At 39.5% G+C, this 13,681-nt stretch overlaps 7 non-coding genes across 7 annotated transcripts; all 7 read left to right on the forward strand.

The window, feature by feature from the left end:
• Nucleotides 1-522: 522 nt before the first annotated feature.
• TRNAR-CCG (transfer RNA arginine (anticodon CCG)) lies at nt 523-595 on the forward strand. The gene has a single exon. It is a non-coding gene; the product is annotated as a tRNA-Arg (tRNA).
• A 1,965-nt stretch (nt 596-2,560) lies between these two features.
• TRNAR-CCG (transfer RNA arginine (anticodon CCG)) lies at nt 2,561-2,633 on the forward strand. Its single transcript has one exon. It is a non-coding gene; the product is annotated as a tRNA-Arg (tRNA).
• Nucleotides 2,634-4,600: 1,967 nt separating this feature from the next.
• Nucleotides 4,601-4,673, forward strand: TRNAR-CCG (transfer RNA arginine (anticodon CCG)). Its single transcript has one exon. It is a non-coding gene; the product is annotated as a tRNA-Arg (tRNA).
• A 1,965-nt stretch (nt 4,674-6,638) lies between these two features.
• On the forward strand, nt 6,639-6,711 carry TRNAW-CCA (transfer RNA tryptophan (anticodon CCA)). Its single transcript has one exon. It is a non-coding gene; the product is annotated as a tRNA-Trp (tRNA).
• Nucleotides 6,712-8,662: 1,951 nt separating this feature from the next.
• Nucleotides 8,663-8,735, forward strand: TRNAR-CCG (transfer RNA arginine (anticodon CCG)). Its single transcript has one exon. It is a non-coding gene; the product is annotated as a tRNA-Arg (tRNA).
• Nucleotides 8,736-10,702: 1,967 nt separating this feature from the next.
• On the forward strand, nt 10,703-10,775 carry TRNAR-CCG (transfer RNA arginine (anticodon CCG)). The gene has a single exon. It is a non-coding gene; the product is annotated as a tRNA-Arg (tRNA).
• A 1,965-nt stretch (nt 10,776-12,740) lies between these two features.
• TRNAW-CCA (transfer RNA tryptophan (anticodon CCA)) lies at nt 12,741-12,813 on the forward strand. The gene has a single exon. It is a non-coding gene; the product is annotated as a tRNA-Trp (tRNA).
• Nucleotides 12,814-13,681: the final 868 nt, after the last annotated feature.

The following is a 13,681-nucleotide window of genomic DNA, read 5'->3' on the forward strand; positions in this document are numbered from 1 at the left end:
TAAATTTTGTAAAGTGCGAATGCCAAGAATATAACACACAGGGCATCGAATTTACGCATTTGACCAATCCAAAGCAGTTGCTAAGGATTGGTGCATGTCAGGACTATTTGTCCCTATTTTCAGTTCATCTTCATTTCCATCTGTAGAAAGTACCAGTATATACACATTTTTTAGAAGACAAAACATCAGAAGCCGAACTAAAAGCTATTTCAGTGCATATAAATCAAAATACTATAAATAAGGATGGCGAGGAGTAGCAACCACCGCACTGTATACTCTCTTCAATCAAAAGTGTTCAATATGAATTGCGGAAGGGTTTGTGTTGCAGGAGTTGTTCCTTTCTTTACCTTCGCTCACTGGACCATCATATGCAAGGTGTGTTTTCCAAACTCACAGACTTGCTTTACATGTTGACTGTGTTTTTTTCATGTTTTTGTTGTTTTTGCCATGGGGTGTTTATTCTGTGTGTGAATTGGTGTTCAGATGGTCTATTATGGTCAGATCAGTGCTTTTCCATCAAGTGGCCCTGTGGCCTAATGGATAAGGCATCAGCCTCCGAAGCTGGGAATTGTGGGTTCAAGTCCCACCTGGGTCGTCAATTATTTTTAATTTTGATCTTAATTAAATATGAACGAATTTCAACATATATTAACATAAAGATGATTAAAAGGTCTCATCAATGAAAATCATCACACTCATTTCATTCACCTTGTCAATACTGATGTATTACCGCGACACTATGCAGTAAAGACACGTGAATCTTGTCCTGTCTTCATAGAGCTGCCTTGCAACTGTGACATATCACTTAATATTTTGCTTCTCAGGGAGTATAGCAGCAGAGAAACAGATACTGCTAATTCAATTCCTTATGAGGGCCCCAGCATTTAAGATGTTACTCTTAAGTGAGCTCCCCTGTAGCCACCAATTGCTGAAAAGTGTCTTCCTCAGGTGCCATCTCAACTGTGAAGAGAATCCTCCTAAGCTAGCCTCCTTGCAGTGACATGGCACTGAGAATCATTTTCCTCAGTGAGAATCTCTGCAGTGAAAAAGTTTCTCTTAAGGGATTGTCTCTGTCGTGGAATGTTACAGGAAGTCCTCTTGGTTGGGTAGTGTCCCTGGATTGTAGATCATCCTTTTATAGAGCTGCACTGCACTCACATGTTACTGAACAGCACCTTCCTCTGCAAGAATACTAGCATTAGAAAATATAGTCTTATGAGAATGAAGCCTGCTGTAAGAGCACCCGAATTAGCCCTATTGCCAGTGTCTCTGCAGAAAGTGGACACTGAGTTGAAACTACTTTCTTGAATTGATTGCACAGTTAAGTACCCTTGTTGCTCGGCACTGTTGCCATTATGGAATCGGAGCAATTGAGAAAGACAACGGTCCGTACTGTAGAATAGAATCCTGTTGTGCTCTTTTTAGTGACCAATCGACACTAGTGTACTAGGAATACATAAACATGATAAAACCGGAAGAAAAGTGATGAATTCAAATGTAATGCATTTTATTTAGAAAAGTCCACAAAACCTGCACCATTCAAAACTTGCAGTGAGTGATTAATAAGAGGATCTGAAACTATGTCAAAGGAAATGAATAGGTAAGACATGAAAATCACAAAAAATCTGGTGCTCAAGATGGATATTGTGTCAAGTGTCATGCCCATGAGACTCTGTGACACATGTTTTGGAAAATATCTGGCTTCAACAGGTGAAGGATTACTTGAAAAGTCAAGCAAGTTAGCAAGGATGTTCCAACCTAGAAGAGGGCATTGCAGTGTGAGGGCATCATAGAAGTCATCATTAGAGACAATGAATACATTATCACTAAGTCAATGACCTCCTAGTTATTATCTTTACCAAGTGGGTGGCCGTGAGACAGTGATCACCACAGATAGGAAGTCAGAGATGTCAGGTGAAATGAAACTATGCCAGGCAAGAAATCTAGTTTGTAGAAATCATCAATTTTTGAGACAGAGTAAGAAAAATGCTGGAACTCTAGAATAGTGTCCATAATGGAAAAATCTTACAGCAATTCTTAAATTTTGTAAAGTGCGAATGCCAAGAATATAACACACAGTGCATCGAATTTACGCATTTGGCCAATCCAAAGCAGTTGCTAAGGATTGGTGCATGTCAGGACTATTTGTCCCTATTTTGAGTTCATCTTCATTTCCATCTGTAGAAAGTACCAGTATATACACATTTTTTAGAAGACAAAACATCAGAAGCCGAACTAAAAGCTATTTCAGTGCATATAAATCAAAATACTATAAATAAGGATGGCGAGGAGTAGCAACCACCGCACTGTATACTCTCTTCAATCAAAAGTGTTCAATATGAATTGCGGAAGGGTTTGTGTTGCAGGAGTTGTTCCTTTCTTTACCTTCGCTCACTGGACCATCATATGCAAGGTGTGTTTTCCAAACTCACAGACTTGCTTTACATGTTGACTGTGTTTTTTTCATGTTCTTGTTGTTTTTGCCATGGGGTGTTTATTCTGTGTGTGAATTGGTGTTCAGATGGTCTATTATGGTCAGATCAGTGCTTTTCCATCAAGTGGCCCTGTGGCCTAATGGATAAGGCATCACCCTCCGAAGCTGGGGATTGTGGGTTCAAGTCCCACCTGGGTCGTCAATTATTTTTAATTTTGATCTTAATTAAATATGAACGAATTTCAACATATATTAACATAAAGATGATTAAAAGGTCTCATCAATGAAAATCATCACACTCATTTCATTCACCTTGTCAATACTGATGTATTACCGCGACACTATGCAGTAAAGACACGTGAATCTTGTCCTGTCTTCATAGAGCTGCCTTGCAACTGTGACATATCACTTAATATTTTGCTTCTCAGGGAGTATAGCAGCAGAGAAACATATACTGCTCATTCAATTCCTTATGAGGGCCCCAGCATTTAAGATGTTACTCTTAAGTGAGCTCCCCTGTAGCCACCAATTGCTGAAAAGTGTCTTCCTCAGGTGCCATCTCAACTGTGAAGAGAATCCTCCTAAGCTAGCCTCCTTGCAGTGACATGGCACTGAGAATCATTTTCCTCAGTGAGAATCTCTGCAGTGAAAAAGTTTCTCTTAAGGGATTGTCTCTGTCGTGGAATGTTACAGGAAGTCCTCTTGGTTGGGTAGTGTCCCTGGTTTGTAGATCATCCTTTTATAGAGCTGCACTGCACTCACATGTTACTGAACAGCACCTTCCTCTGCAAGAATACTAGCAGTAGAAAATATAGTCTTATGAGAATGAAGCCCGCTGTAAGAGCACCCGAAATAGCCCTACTGCCAGTGTCTCTGCAGAAAGTGGACACTGAGTTGAAACTACTTTCTTGAATTGATTGCACAGTTAAGTACCCTTGTTGCTCGGCACTGTTGCCATTATGGAATCGGAGCGATTGAGAAAGACAACGGTCCGTACTGTAGAATAGAATCCTGTTGTGCTCTTTTTAGTGACCAATCGACACCAGTGTACCAGGAATACATAAACATGATAAAACAGGAAGAAAAGTGATGAATTCAAATGTAATGCATTTTATTTAGAAAAGTCCACAAAACCTGCACCATTCAAAACTTGCAGTGAGTGATTAATAAGAGGATCTGAAACTATGTCAAAGGAAATGAATAGGTAAGACATGAAAATCACAAAAAATCTGGTGCTCAAGATGGATATTGTGTCAAGTGTCATGCCCATGAGACTCTGTGACACATGTTTCGGAAAATATCTGGCTTCAACAGGTGAAGGATTACTTGAAAAGTCAAGCAAGTTAGCAAGGATGTTCCAACCTAGAAGAGGGCATTGCAGTGTGAGGGCATCATAGAAGTCATCATTAGAGACAATGAATACATTATCACTAAGTCAATGACCTCCTAGTTATTATCTTTACCAAGTGGGTGGCCGTGAGACAGTGATCACCACAGATAGGAAGTCAGAGATGTCAGGTGAAATGAAAATATGCCAGGCAAGAAATCTAGTTTGTAGAAATCATCAATTTTTGAGACAGAGTAAGAAAAATGCTGGAACTCTAGAATAGTGTCCATAATGGAAAAATCTTACAGCAATTCTTAAATTTTGTAAAGTGCGAATGCCAAGAATATAACACACAGTGCATCGAATTTACGCATTTGGCCAATCCAAAGCAGTTGCTAAGGATTGGTGTATGTCAGGACTATTTGTCCCTATTTTGAGTTCATCTTCATTTCCATCTATAGAAAGTACCAGTACATACAAATTTTTTAGAAGACAAAACATCAGAAGCCAAACTAAAAGCTATTTCAGTGCATATAAATCAAAATACTATAAATAAGGATGGCGAGGAGTAGCAACCACCGCACTGTATACTCTCTTCAATCAAAAGTGTTCAATATGAATTGCGGAAGGGTTTGTGTTGCAGGAGTTGTTCCTTTCTTTACCTTCGCTCACTGGACCTTCATATGCAAGGTGTGTTTTCCAAACTCACAGACTTGCTCTACATGTTGACTGTGTTTTTTTTTCATGTTTTTGTTGTTTTTGCCATGGGGTGTTTATTCTGTGTTTGAATTGGTGTTCAGTTGGTCTATTATGGTCAGATCAGTGCTTTTCTATCAAGTGGCCCTGTGGCCTAATGGATAAGGCATCAGCCTCCGAAGCTGGGGATTGTGGGTTTAAGTCCCACCTGGGTCGTCAATTATTTTTAATTTTGATCTTAATTAAATATGAACGAATTTCAACATATATTAACATAAAGATGATTAAAAGGTCTCATCAATGAAAATCATCACACTCATTTCATTCACCTTGTCAATACTGATGTATTACCGCGACACTATGCAGTAAAGACACGTGAATCTTGTCCTGTCTTCATAGAGCTGCCTTGCAACTGTGACATATCACTTAATATTTTGCTTCTCAGGGAGTATAGCAGCAGAGAAACATATACTGCTCATTCAATTCCTTATGAGGGCCCCAGCATTTAAGATGTTACTCTTAAGTGAGCTCCCCTGTAGCCACCAATTGCTGAAAAGTGTCTTCCTCAGGTGCCATGTCAACTGTGAAGAGAATCCTCCTAAGCTAGCCTCCTTGCAGTGACATGTCACTGAGAATCATTTTCCTCAGTGAGAATCTCTGCAGTGAAAAAGTTTCTCTTAAGGGATTGTCTCTGTAGTGGAATGTTACAGGAAGTCCTCTTGGTTGGGTAGTGTCCCTGGATTGTAGATCATCCTTTTATAGAGCTGCACTGCACTCACATGTTACTGAACAGCACCTTCCTCTGCAAGAATACTAGCAGTAGAAAATATAGTCTTATGAGAATGAAGCCTGCTGTAAGAGCACCCGAATTAGCCCTATTGCCAGTGTCTCTGCAGAAAGTGGACACTGAGTTGAAACTACTTTCTTGAATTGATTGCACAGTTAAGTACCCTTGTTGCTCGGCACTGTTGCCATTATGGAATCGGAGCAATTGAGAAAGACAACGGTCCGTACTGTAGAATAGAATCCTGTTGTGATCTTTTTAGTGACCAATCGACACTAGTGTACTAGGAATACATAAACATGATAAAACCGGAAGAAAAGTGATGAATTCAAATGTAATGCATTTTATTTAGAAAAGTCCACAAAACCTGCACCATTCAAAACTTGCAGTGAGTGATTAATAAGAGGATCTGAAACTATGTCAAAGGAAATGAATAGGTAAGACATGAAAATCACAAAAAATCTGGTGCTCAAGATGGATATTGTGTCAAGTGTCATGCCCATGAGACTCTGTGACACATGTTTCGGAAAATATCTGGCTTCAACAGGTGAAGGATTACTTGAAAAGTCAAGCAAATTAGCAAGGATGTTCCAACCTAGAAGAGGGCATTGCAGTGTGAGGGCATCATAGAAGTCATCATTAGAGACAATGAATACATTATCACTAAGTCAATGACCTCCTAGTTATTATCTTTACCAAGTGGGTGGCCGTGAGACAGTGATCACCACAGATAGGAAGTCAGAGATGTCAGGTGAAATGAAAATATGCCAGGCAAGAAATCTAGTTTGTAGAAATCATCAATTTTTGAGACAGAGTAAGAAAAATGCTGGAACTCTAGAATAGTGTCCATAATGGAAAAATCTTACAGCAATTCTTAAATTTTGTAAAGTGCGAATGCCAAGAATATAACACACAGTGCATCGAATTTACGCATTTGGCCAATCCAAAGCAGTTGCTAAGGATTGGTGCATGTCAGGACTATTTGTCCCTATTTTGAGTTCATCTTCATTTCCATCTGTAGAAAGTACCAGTATATACACATTTTTTAGAAGACAAAACATCAGAAGCCGAACTAAAAGCTATTTCAGTGCATATAAATCAAAATACTATAAATAAGGATGGCGAGGAGTAGCAACCACCGCACTGTATACTCTCTTCAATCAAAAGTGTTCAATATGAATTGCGGAAGGGTTTGTGTTGCAGGAGTTGTTCCTTTCTTTACCTTCGCTCACTGGACCATCATATGCAAGGTGTGTTTTCCAAACTCACAGACTTGCTTTACATGTTGACTGTGTTTTTTTCATGTTTTTGTTGTTTTTGCCATGGGGTGTTTATTCTGTGTGTGAATTGGTGTTCAGATGGTCTATTATGGTCAGATCAGTGCTTTTCCATCAAGTGGCCCTGTGGCCTAATGGATAAGGCATCAGCCTCCAAAGCTGGGGATTGTGGGTTCAAGTCCCACCTGGGTCGTCAATTATTTTTAATTTTGATCTTAATTAAATATGAACGAATTTCAACATATATTAACATAAAGATGATTAAAAGGTCTAATCAATGAAAATCATCACACTCATTTCATACACCTTGTCAATACTGATGTATTACCGCGACACTATGCAGTAAAGACACGTGAATCTTGTCCTGTCTTCATAGAGCTGCCTTGCAACTGTGACATATCACTTAATATTTTGCTTCTCAGGGAGTATAGCAGCAGAGAAACATATACTGCTCATTCAATTCCTTATGAGGGCCCCAGCATTTAAGATGTTACTCTTAAGTGAGCTCCCCTGTAGCCACCAATTGCTGAAAAGTGTCTTCCTCAGGTGCCATCTCAACTGTGAAGAGAATCCTCCTAAGCTAGCCTCCTTGCAGTGACATGGCACTGAGAATCATTTTCCTCAGTGAGAATCTCTGCAGTGAAAAAGTTTCTCTTAAGGGATTGTCTCTGTCGTGGAATGTTACAGGAAGTCCTCTTGGTTGGGTAGTGTCCCTGGATTGTAGATCATCCTTTTATAGAGCTGCACTGCACTCACATGTTACTGAACAGCACCTTCCTCTGCAAGAATACTAGCAGTAGAAAATATAGTCTTATGAGAATGAAGCCCGCTGTAAGAGCACCCGAAATAGCCCTACTGCCAGTGTCTCTGCAGAAAGTGGACACTGAGTTGAAACTACTTTCTTGAATTGATTGCACAGTTAAGTACACTTGTTGCTCGGCACTGTTGCCATTATGGAATCGGAGCAATTGAGAAAGACAACGGTCCGTACTGTAGAATAGAATCCTGTTGTGCTCTTTTTAGTGACCAATCGACACCAGTGTACCAGGAATACATAAACATGATAAAACAGGAAGAAAAGTGATGAATTCAAATGTAATGCATTTTATTTAGAAAAGTCCACAAAAAATGCACCATTCAAAACTTGCAGTGAGTGATTAATAAGAGGATCTGAAACTATGTCAAAGGAAATGAATAGGTAAGACATGAAAATCACAAAAAATCTGGTGCTCAAGATGGATATTGTGTCAAGTGTCATGCCCATGAGACTCTGTGACACATGTTTCGGACAATATCTGGCTTCAACAGGTGAAGGATTACTTGAAAAGTCAAGCAAATTAGCAAGGATGTTCCAACCTAGAAGAGGGCATTGCAGTGTGAGGGCATCATAGAAGTCATCATTAGAGACAATGAATACATTATCACTAAGTCAATGACCTCCTAGTTATTATCTTTACCAAGTGGGTGGCCGTGAGACAGTGATCACCACAGATAGGAAGTCAGAGATGTCAGGTGAAATGAAACTATGCCAGGCAAGAAATCTAGTTTGTAGAAATCATCAATTTTTGAGACAGAGTAAGAAAAATGCTGGAACTCTAGAATAGTGTCCATAATGGAAAAATCTTACAGCAATTCTTAAATTTTGTAAAGTGCGAATGCCAAGAATATAACACACAGTGCATCGAATTTACGCATTTGGCCAATCCAAAGCAGTTGCTAAGGATTGGTGCATGTCAGGACTATTTGTCCCTATTTTGAGTTCATCTTCATTTCCATCTGTAGAAAGTACCAGTATATACACATTTTTTAGAAGACAAAACATCAGAAGCCGAACTAAAAGCTATTTCAGTGCATATAAATCAAAATACTATAAATAAGGATGGCGAGGAGTAGCAACCACCGCACTGTATACTCTCTTCAATCAAAAGTGTTCAATATGAATTGCGGAAGGGTTTGTGTTGCAGGAGTTGTTCCTTTCTTTACCTTCGCTCACTGGACCATCATATGCAAGGTGTGTTTTCCAAACTCACAGACTTGCTTTACATGTTGACTGTGTTTTTTTCATGTTCTTGGGGTGTTTATTCTGTGTGTGAATTGGTGTTCAGATGGTCTATTATGGTCAGATCAGTGCTTTTCCATCAAGTGGCCCTGTGGCCTAATGGATAAGGCATCACCCTCCGAAGCTGGGGATTGTGGGTTCAAGTCCCACCTGGGTCGTCAATTATTTTTAATTTTGATCTTAATTAAATATGAACGAATTTCAACATATATTAACATAAAGATGATTAAAAGGTCTCATCAATGAAAATCATCACACTCATTTCATTCACCTTGTCAATACTGATGTATTACCGCGACACTATGCAGTAAAGACACGTGAATCTTGTCCTGTCTTCATAGAGCTGCCTTGCAACTGTGACATATCACTTAATATTTTGCTTCTCAGGGAGTATAGCAGCAGAGAAACATATACTGCTCATTCAATTCCTTATGAGGGCCCCAGCATTTAAGATGTTACTCTTAAGTGAGCTCCCCTGTAGCCACCAATTGCTGAAAAGTGTCTTCCTCAGGTGCCATCTCAACTGTGAAGAGAATCCTCCTAAGCTAGCCTCCTTGCAGTGACATGGCACTGAGAATCATTTTCCTCAGTGAGAATCTCTGCAGTGAAAAAGTTTCTCTTAAGGGATTGTCTCTGTCGTGGAATGTTACAGGAAGTCCTCTTGGTTGGGTAGTGTCCCTGGTTTGTAGATCATCCTTTTATAGAGCTGCACTGCACTCACATGTTACTGAACAGCACCTTCCTCTGCAAGAATACTAGCAGTAGAAAATATAGTCTTATGAGAATGAAGCCCGCTGTAAGAGCACCCGAAATAGCCCTACTGCCAGTGTCTCTGCAGAAAGTGGACACTGAGTTGAAACTACTTTCTTGAATTGATTGCACAGTTAAGTACCCTTGTTGCTCGGCACTGTTGCCATTATGGAATCGGAGCGATTGAGAAAGACAACGGTCCGTACTGTAGAATAGAATCCTGTTGTGCTCTTTTTAGTGACCAATCGACACCAGTGTACCAGGAATACATAAACATGATAAAACAGGAAGAAAAGTGATGAATTCAAATGTAATGCATTTTATTTAGAAAAGTCCACAAAACCTGCACCATTCAAAACTTGCAGTGAGTGATTAATAAGAGGATCTGAAACTATGTCAAAGGAAATGAATAGGTAAGACATGAAAATCACAAAAAATCTGGTGCTCAAGATGGATATTGTGTCAAGTGTCATGCCCATGAGACTCTGTGACACATGTTTCGGAAAATATCTGGCTTCAACAGGTGAAGGATTACTTGAAAAGTCAAGCAAGTTAGCAAGGATGTTCCAACCTAGAAGAGGGCATTGCAGTGTGAGGGCATCATAGAAGTCATCATTAGAGACAATGAATACATTATCACTAAGTCAATGACCTCCTAGTTATTATCTTTACCAAGTGGGTGGCCGTGAGACAGTGATCACCACAGATAGGAAGTCAGAGATGTCAGGTGAAATGAAAATATGCCAGGCAAGAAATCTAGTTTGTAGAAATCATCAATTTTTGAGACAGAGTAAGAAAAATGCTGGAACTCTAGAATAGTGTCCATAATGGAAAAATCTTACAGCAATTCTTAAATTTTGTAAAGTGCGAATGCCAAGAATATAACACACAGTGCATCGAATTTACGCATTTGGCCAATCCAAAGCAGTTGCTAAGGATTGGTGTATGTCAGGACTATTTGTCCCTATTTTGAGTTCATCTTCATTTCCATCTATAGAAAGTACCAGTACATACAAATTTTTTAGAAGACAAAACATCAGAAGCCAAACTAAAAGCTATTTCAGTGCATATAAATCAAAATACTATAAATAAGGATGGCGAGGAGTAGCAACCACCGCACTGTATACTCTCTTCAATCAAAAGTGTTCAATATGAATTGCGGAAGGGTTTGTGTTGCAGGAGTTGTTCCTTTCTTTACCTTCGCTCACTGGACCTTCATATGCAAGGTGTGTTTTCCAAACTCACAGACTTGCTCTACATGTTGACTGTGTTTTTTTTTCATGTTTTTGTTGTTTTTGCCATGGGGTGTTTATTCTGTGTTTGAATTGGTGTTCAGTTGGTCTATTATGGTCAGATCAGTGCTTTTCTATCAAGTGGCCCTGTGGCCTAATGGATAAGGCATCAGCCTCCGAAGCTGGGGATTGTGGGTTTAAGTCCCACCTGGGTCGTCAATTATTTTTAATTTTGATCTTAATTAAATATGAACGAATTTCAACATATATTAACATAAAGATGATTAAAAGGTCTCATCAATGAAAATCATCACACTCATTTCATTCACCTTGTCAATACTGATGTATTACCGCGACACTATGCAGTAAAGACACGTGAATCTTGTCCTGTCTTCATAGAGCTGCCTTGCAACTGTGACATATCACTTAATATTTTGCTTCTCAGGGAGTATAGCAGCAGAGAAACATATACTGCTCATTCAATTCCTTATGAGGGCCCCAGCATTTAAGATGTTACTCTTAAGTGAGCTCCCCTGTAGCCACCAATTGCTGAAAAGTGTCTTCCTCAGGTGCCATGTCAACTGTGAAGAGAATCCTCCTAAGCTAGCCTCCTTGCAGTGACATGTCACTGAGAATCATTTTCCTCAGTGAGAATCTCTGCAGTGAAAAAGTTTCTCTTAAGGGATTGTCTCTGTAGTGGAATGTTACAGGAAGTCCTCTTGGTTGGGTAGTGTCCCTGGATTGTAGATCATCCTTTTATAGAGCTGCACTGCACTCACATGTTACTGAACAGCACCTTCCTCTGCAAGAATACTAGCAGTAGAAAATATAGTCTTATGAGAATGAAGCCTGCTGTAAGAGCACCCGAATTAGCCCTATTGCCAGTGTCTCTGCAGAAAGTGGACACTGAGTTGAAACTACTTTCTTGAATTGATTGCACAGTTAAGTACCCTTGTTGCTCGGCACTGTTGCCATTATGGAATCGGAGCAATTGAGAAAGACAACGGTCCGTACTGTAGAATAGAATCCTGTTGTGATCTTTTTAGTGACCAATCGACACTAGTGTACTAGGAATACATAAACATGATAAAACCGGAAGAAAAGTGATGAATTCAAATGTAATGCATTTTATTTAGAAAAGTCCACAAAACCTGCACCATTCAAAACTTGCAGTGAGTGATTAATAAGAGGATCTGAAACTATGTCAAAGGAAATGAATAGGTAAGACATGAAAATCACAAAAAATCTGGTGCTCAAGATGGATATTGTGTCAAGTGTCATGCCCATGAGACTCTGTGACACATGTTTCGGAAAATATCTGGCTTCAACAGGTGAAGGATTACTTGAAAAGTCAAGCAAATTAGCAAGGATGTTCCAACCTAGAAGAGGGCATTGCAGTGTGAGGGCATCATAGAAGTCATCATTAGAGACAATGAATACATTATCACTAAGTCAATGACCTCCTAGTTATTATCTTTACCAAGTGGGTGGCCGTGAGACAGTGATCACCACAGATAGGAAGTCAGAGATGTCAGGTGAAATGAAAATATGCCAGGCAAGAAATCTAGTTTGTAGAAATCATCAATTTTTGAGACAGAGTAAGAAAAATGCTGGAACTCTAGAATAGTGTCCATAATGGAAAAATCTTACAGCAATTCTTAAATTTTGTAAAGTGCGAATGCCAAGAATATAACACACAGTGCATCGAATTTACGCATTTGGCCAATCCAAAGCAGTTGCTAAGGATTGGTGCATGTCAGGACTATTTGTCCCTATTTTGAGTTCATCTTCATTTCCATCTGTAGAAAGTACCAGTATATACACATTTTTTAGAAGACAAAACATCAGAAGCCGAACTAAAAGCTATTTCAGTGCATATAAATCAAAATACTATAAATAAGGATGGCGAGGAGTAGCAACCACCGCACTGTATACTCTCTTCAATCAAAAGTGTTCAATATGAATTGCGGAAGGGTTTGTGTTGCAGGAGTTGTTCCTTTCTTTACCTTCGCTCACTGGACCATCATATGCAAGGTGTGTTTTCCAAACTCACAGACTTGCTTTACATGTTGACTGTGTTTTTTTCATGTTTTTGTTGTTTTTGCCATGGGGTGTTTATTCTGTGTGTGAATTGGTGTTCAGATGGTCTATTATGGTCAGATCAGTGCTTTTCCATCAAGTGGCCCTGTGGCCTAATGGATAAGGCATCAGCCTCCAAAGCTGGGGATTGTGGGTTCAAGTCCCACCTGGGTCGTCAATTATTTTTAATTTTGATCTTAATTAAATATGAACGAATTTCAACATATATTAACATAAAGATGATTAAAAGGTCTAATCAATGAAAATCATCACACTCATTTCATACACCTTGTCAATACTGATGTATTACCGCGACACTATGCAGTAAAGACACGTGAATCTTGTCCTGTCTTCATAGAGCTGCCTTGCAACTGTGACATATCACTTAATATTTTGCTTCTCAGGGAGTATAGCAGCAGAGAAACATATACTGCTCATTCAATTCCTTATGAGGGCCCCAGCATTTAAGATGTTACTCTTAAGTGAGCTCCCCTGTAGCCACCAATTGCTGAAAAGTGTCTTCCTCAGGTGCCATCTCAACTGTGAAGAGAATCCTCCTAAGCTAGCCTCCTTGCAGTGACATGGCACTGAGAATCATTTTCCTCAGTGAGAATCTCTGCAGTGAAAAAGTTTCTCTTAAGGGATTGTCTCTGTCGTGGAATGTTACAGGAAGTCCTCTTGGTTGGGTAGTGTCCCTGGATTGTAGATCATCCTTTTATAGAGCTGCACTGCACTCACATGTTACTGAACAGCACCTTCCTCTGCAAGAATACTAGCAGTAGAAAATATAGTCTTATGAGAATGAAGCCCGCTGTAAGAGCACCCGAAATAGCCCTACTGCCAGTGTCTCTGCAGAAAGTGGACACTGAGTTGAAACTACTTTCTTGAATTGATTGCACAGTTAAGTACACTTGTTGCTCGGCACTGTTGCCATTATGGAATCGGAGCAATTGAGAAAGACAACGGTCCGTACTGTAGAATAGAATCCTGTTGTGCTCTTTTTAGTGACCAATCGACACCAGTGTACCAGGAATACATAAACA

This window comes from Ambystoma mexicanum, chromosome 3q (genome assembly GCF_040938575.1).
Source record: "Ambystoma mexicanum isolate Mex_15411 chromosome 3q, UKY_AmexF1_1, whole genome shotgun sequence".
In the NCBI taxonomy this organism is placed as follows: domain Eukaryota; kingdom Metazoa; phylum Chordata; class Amphibia; order Caudata; family Ambystomatidae; genus Ambystoma; species Ambystoma mexicanum.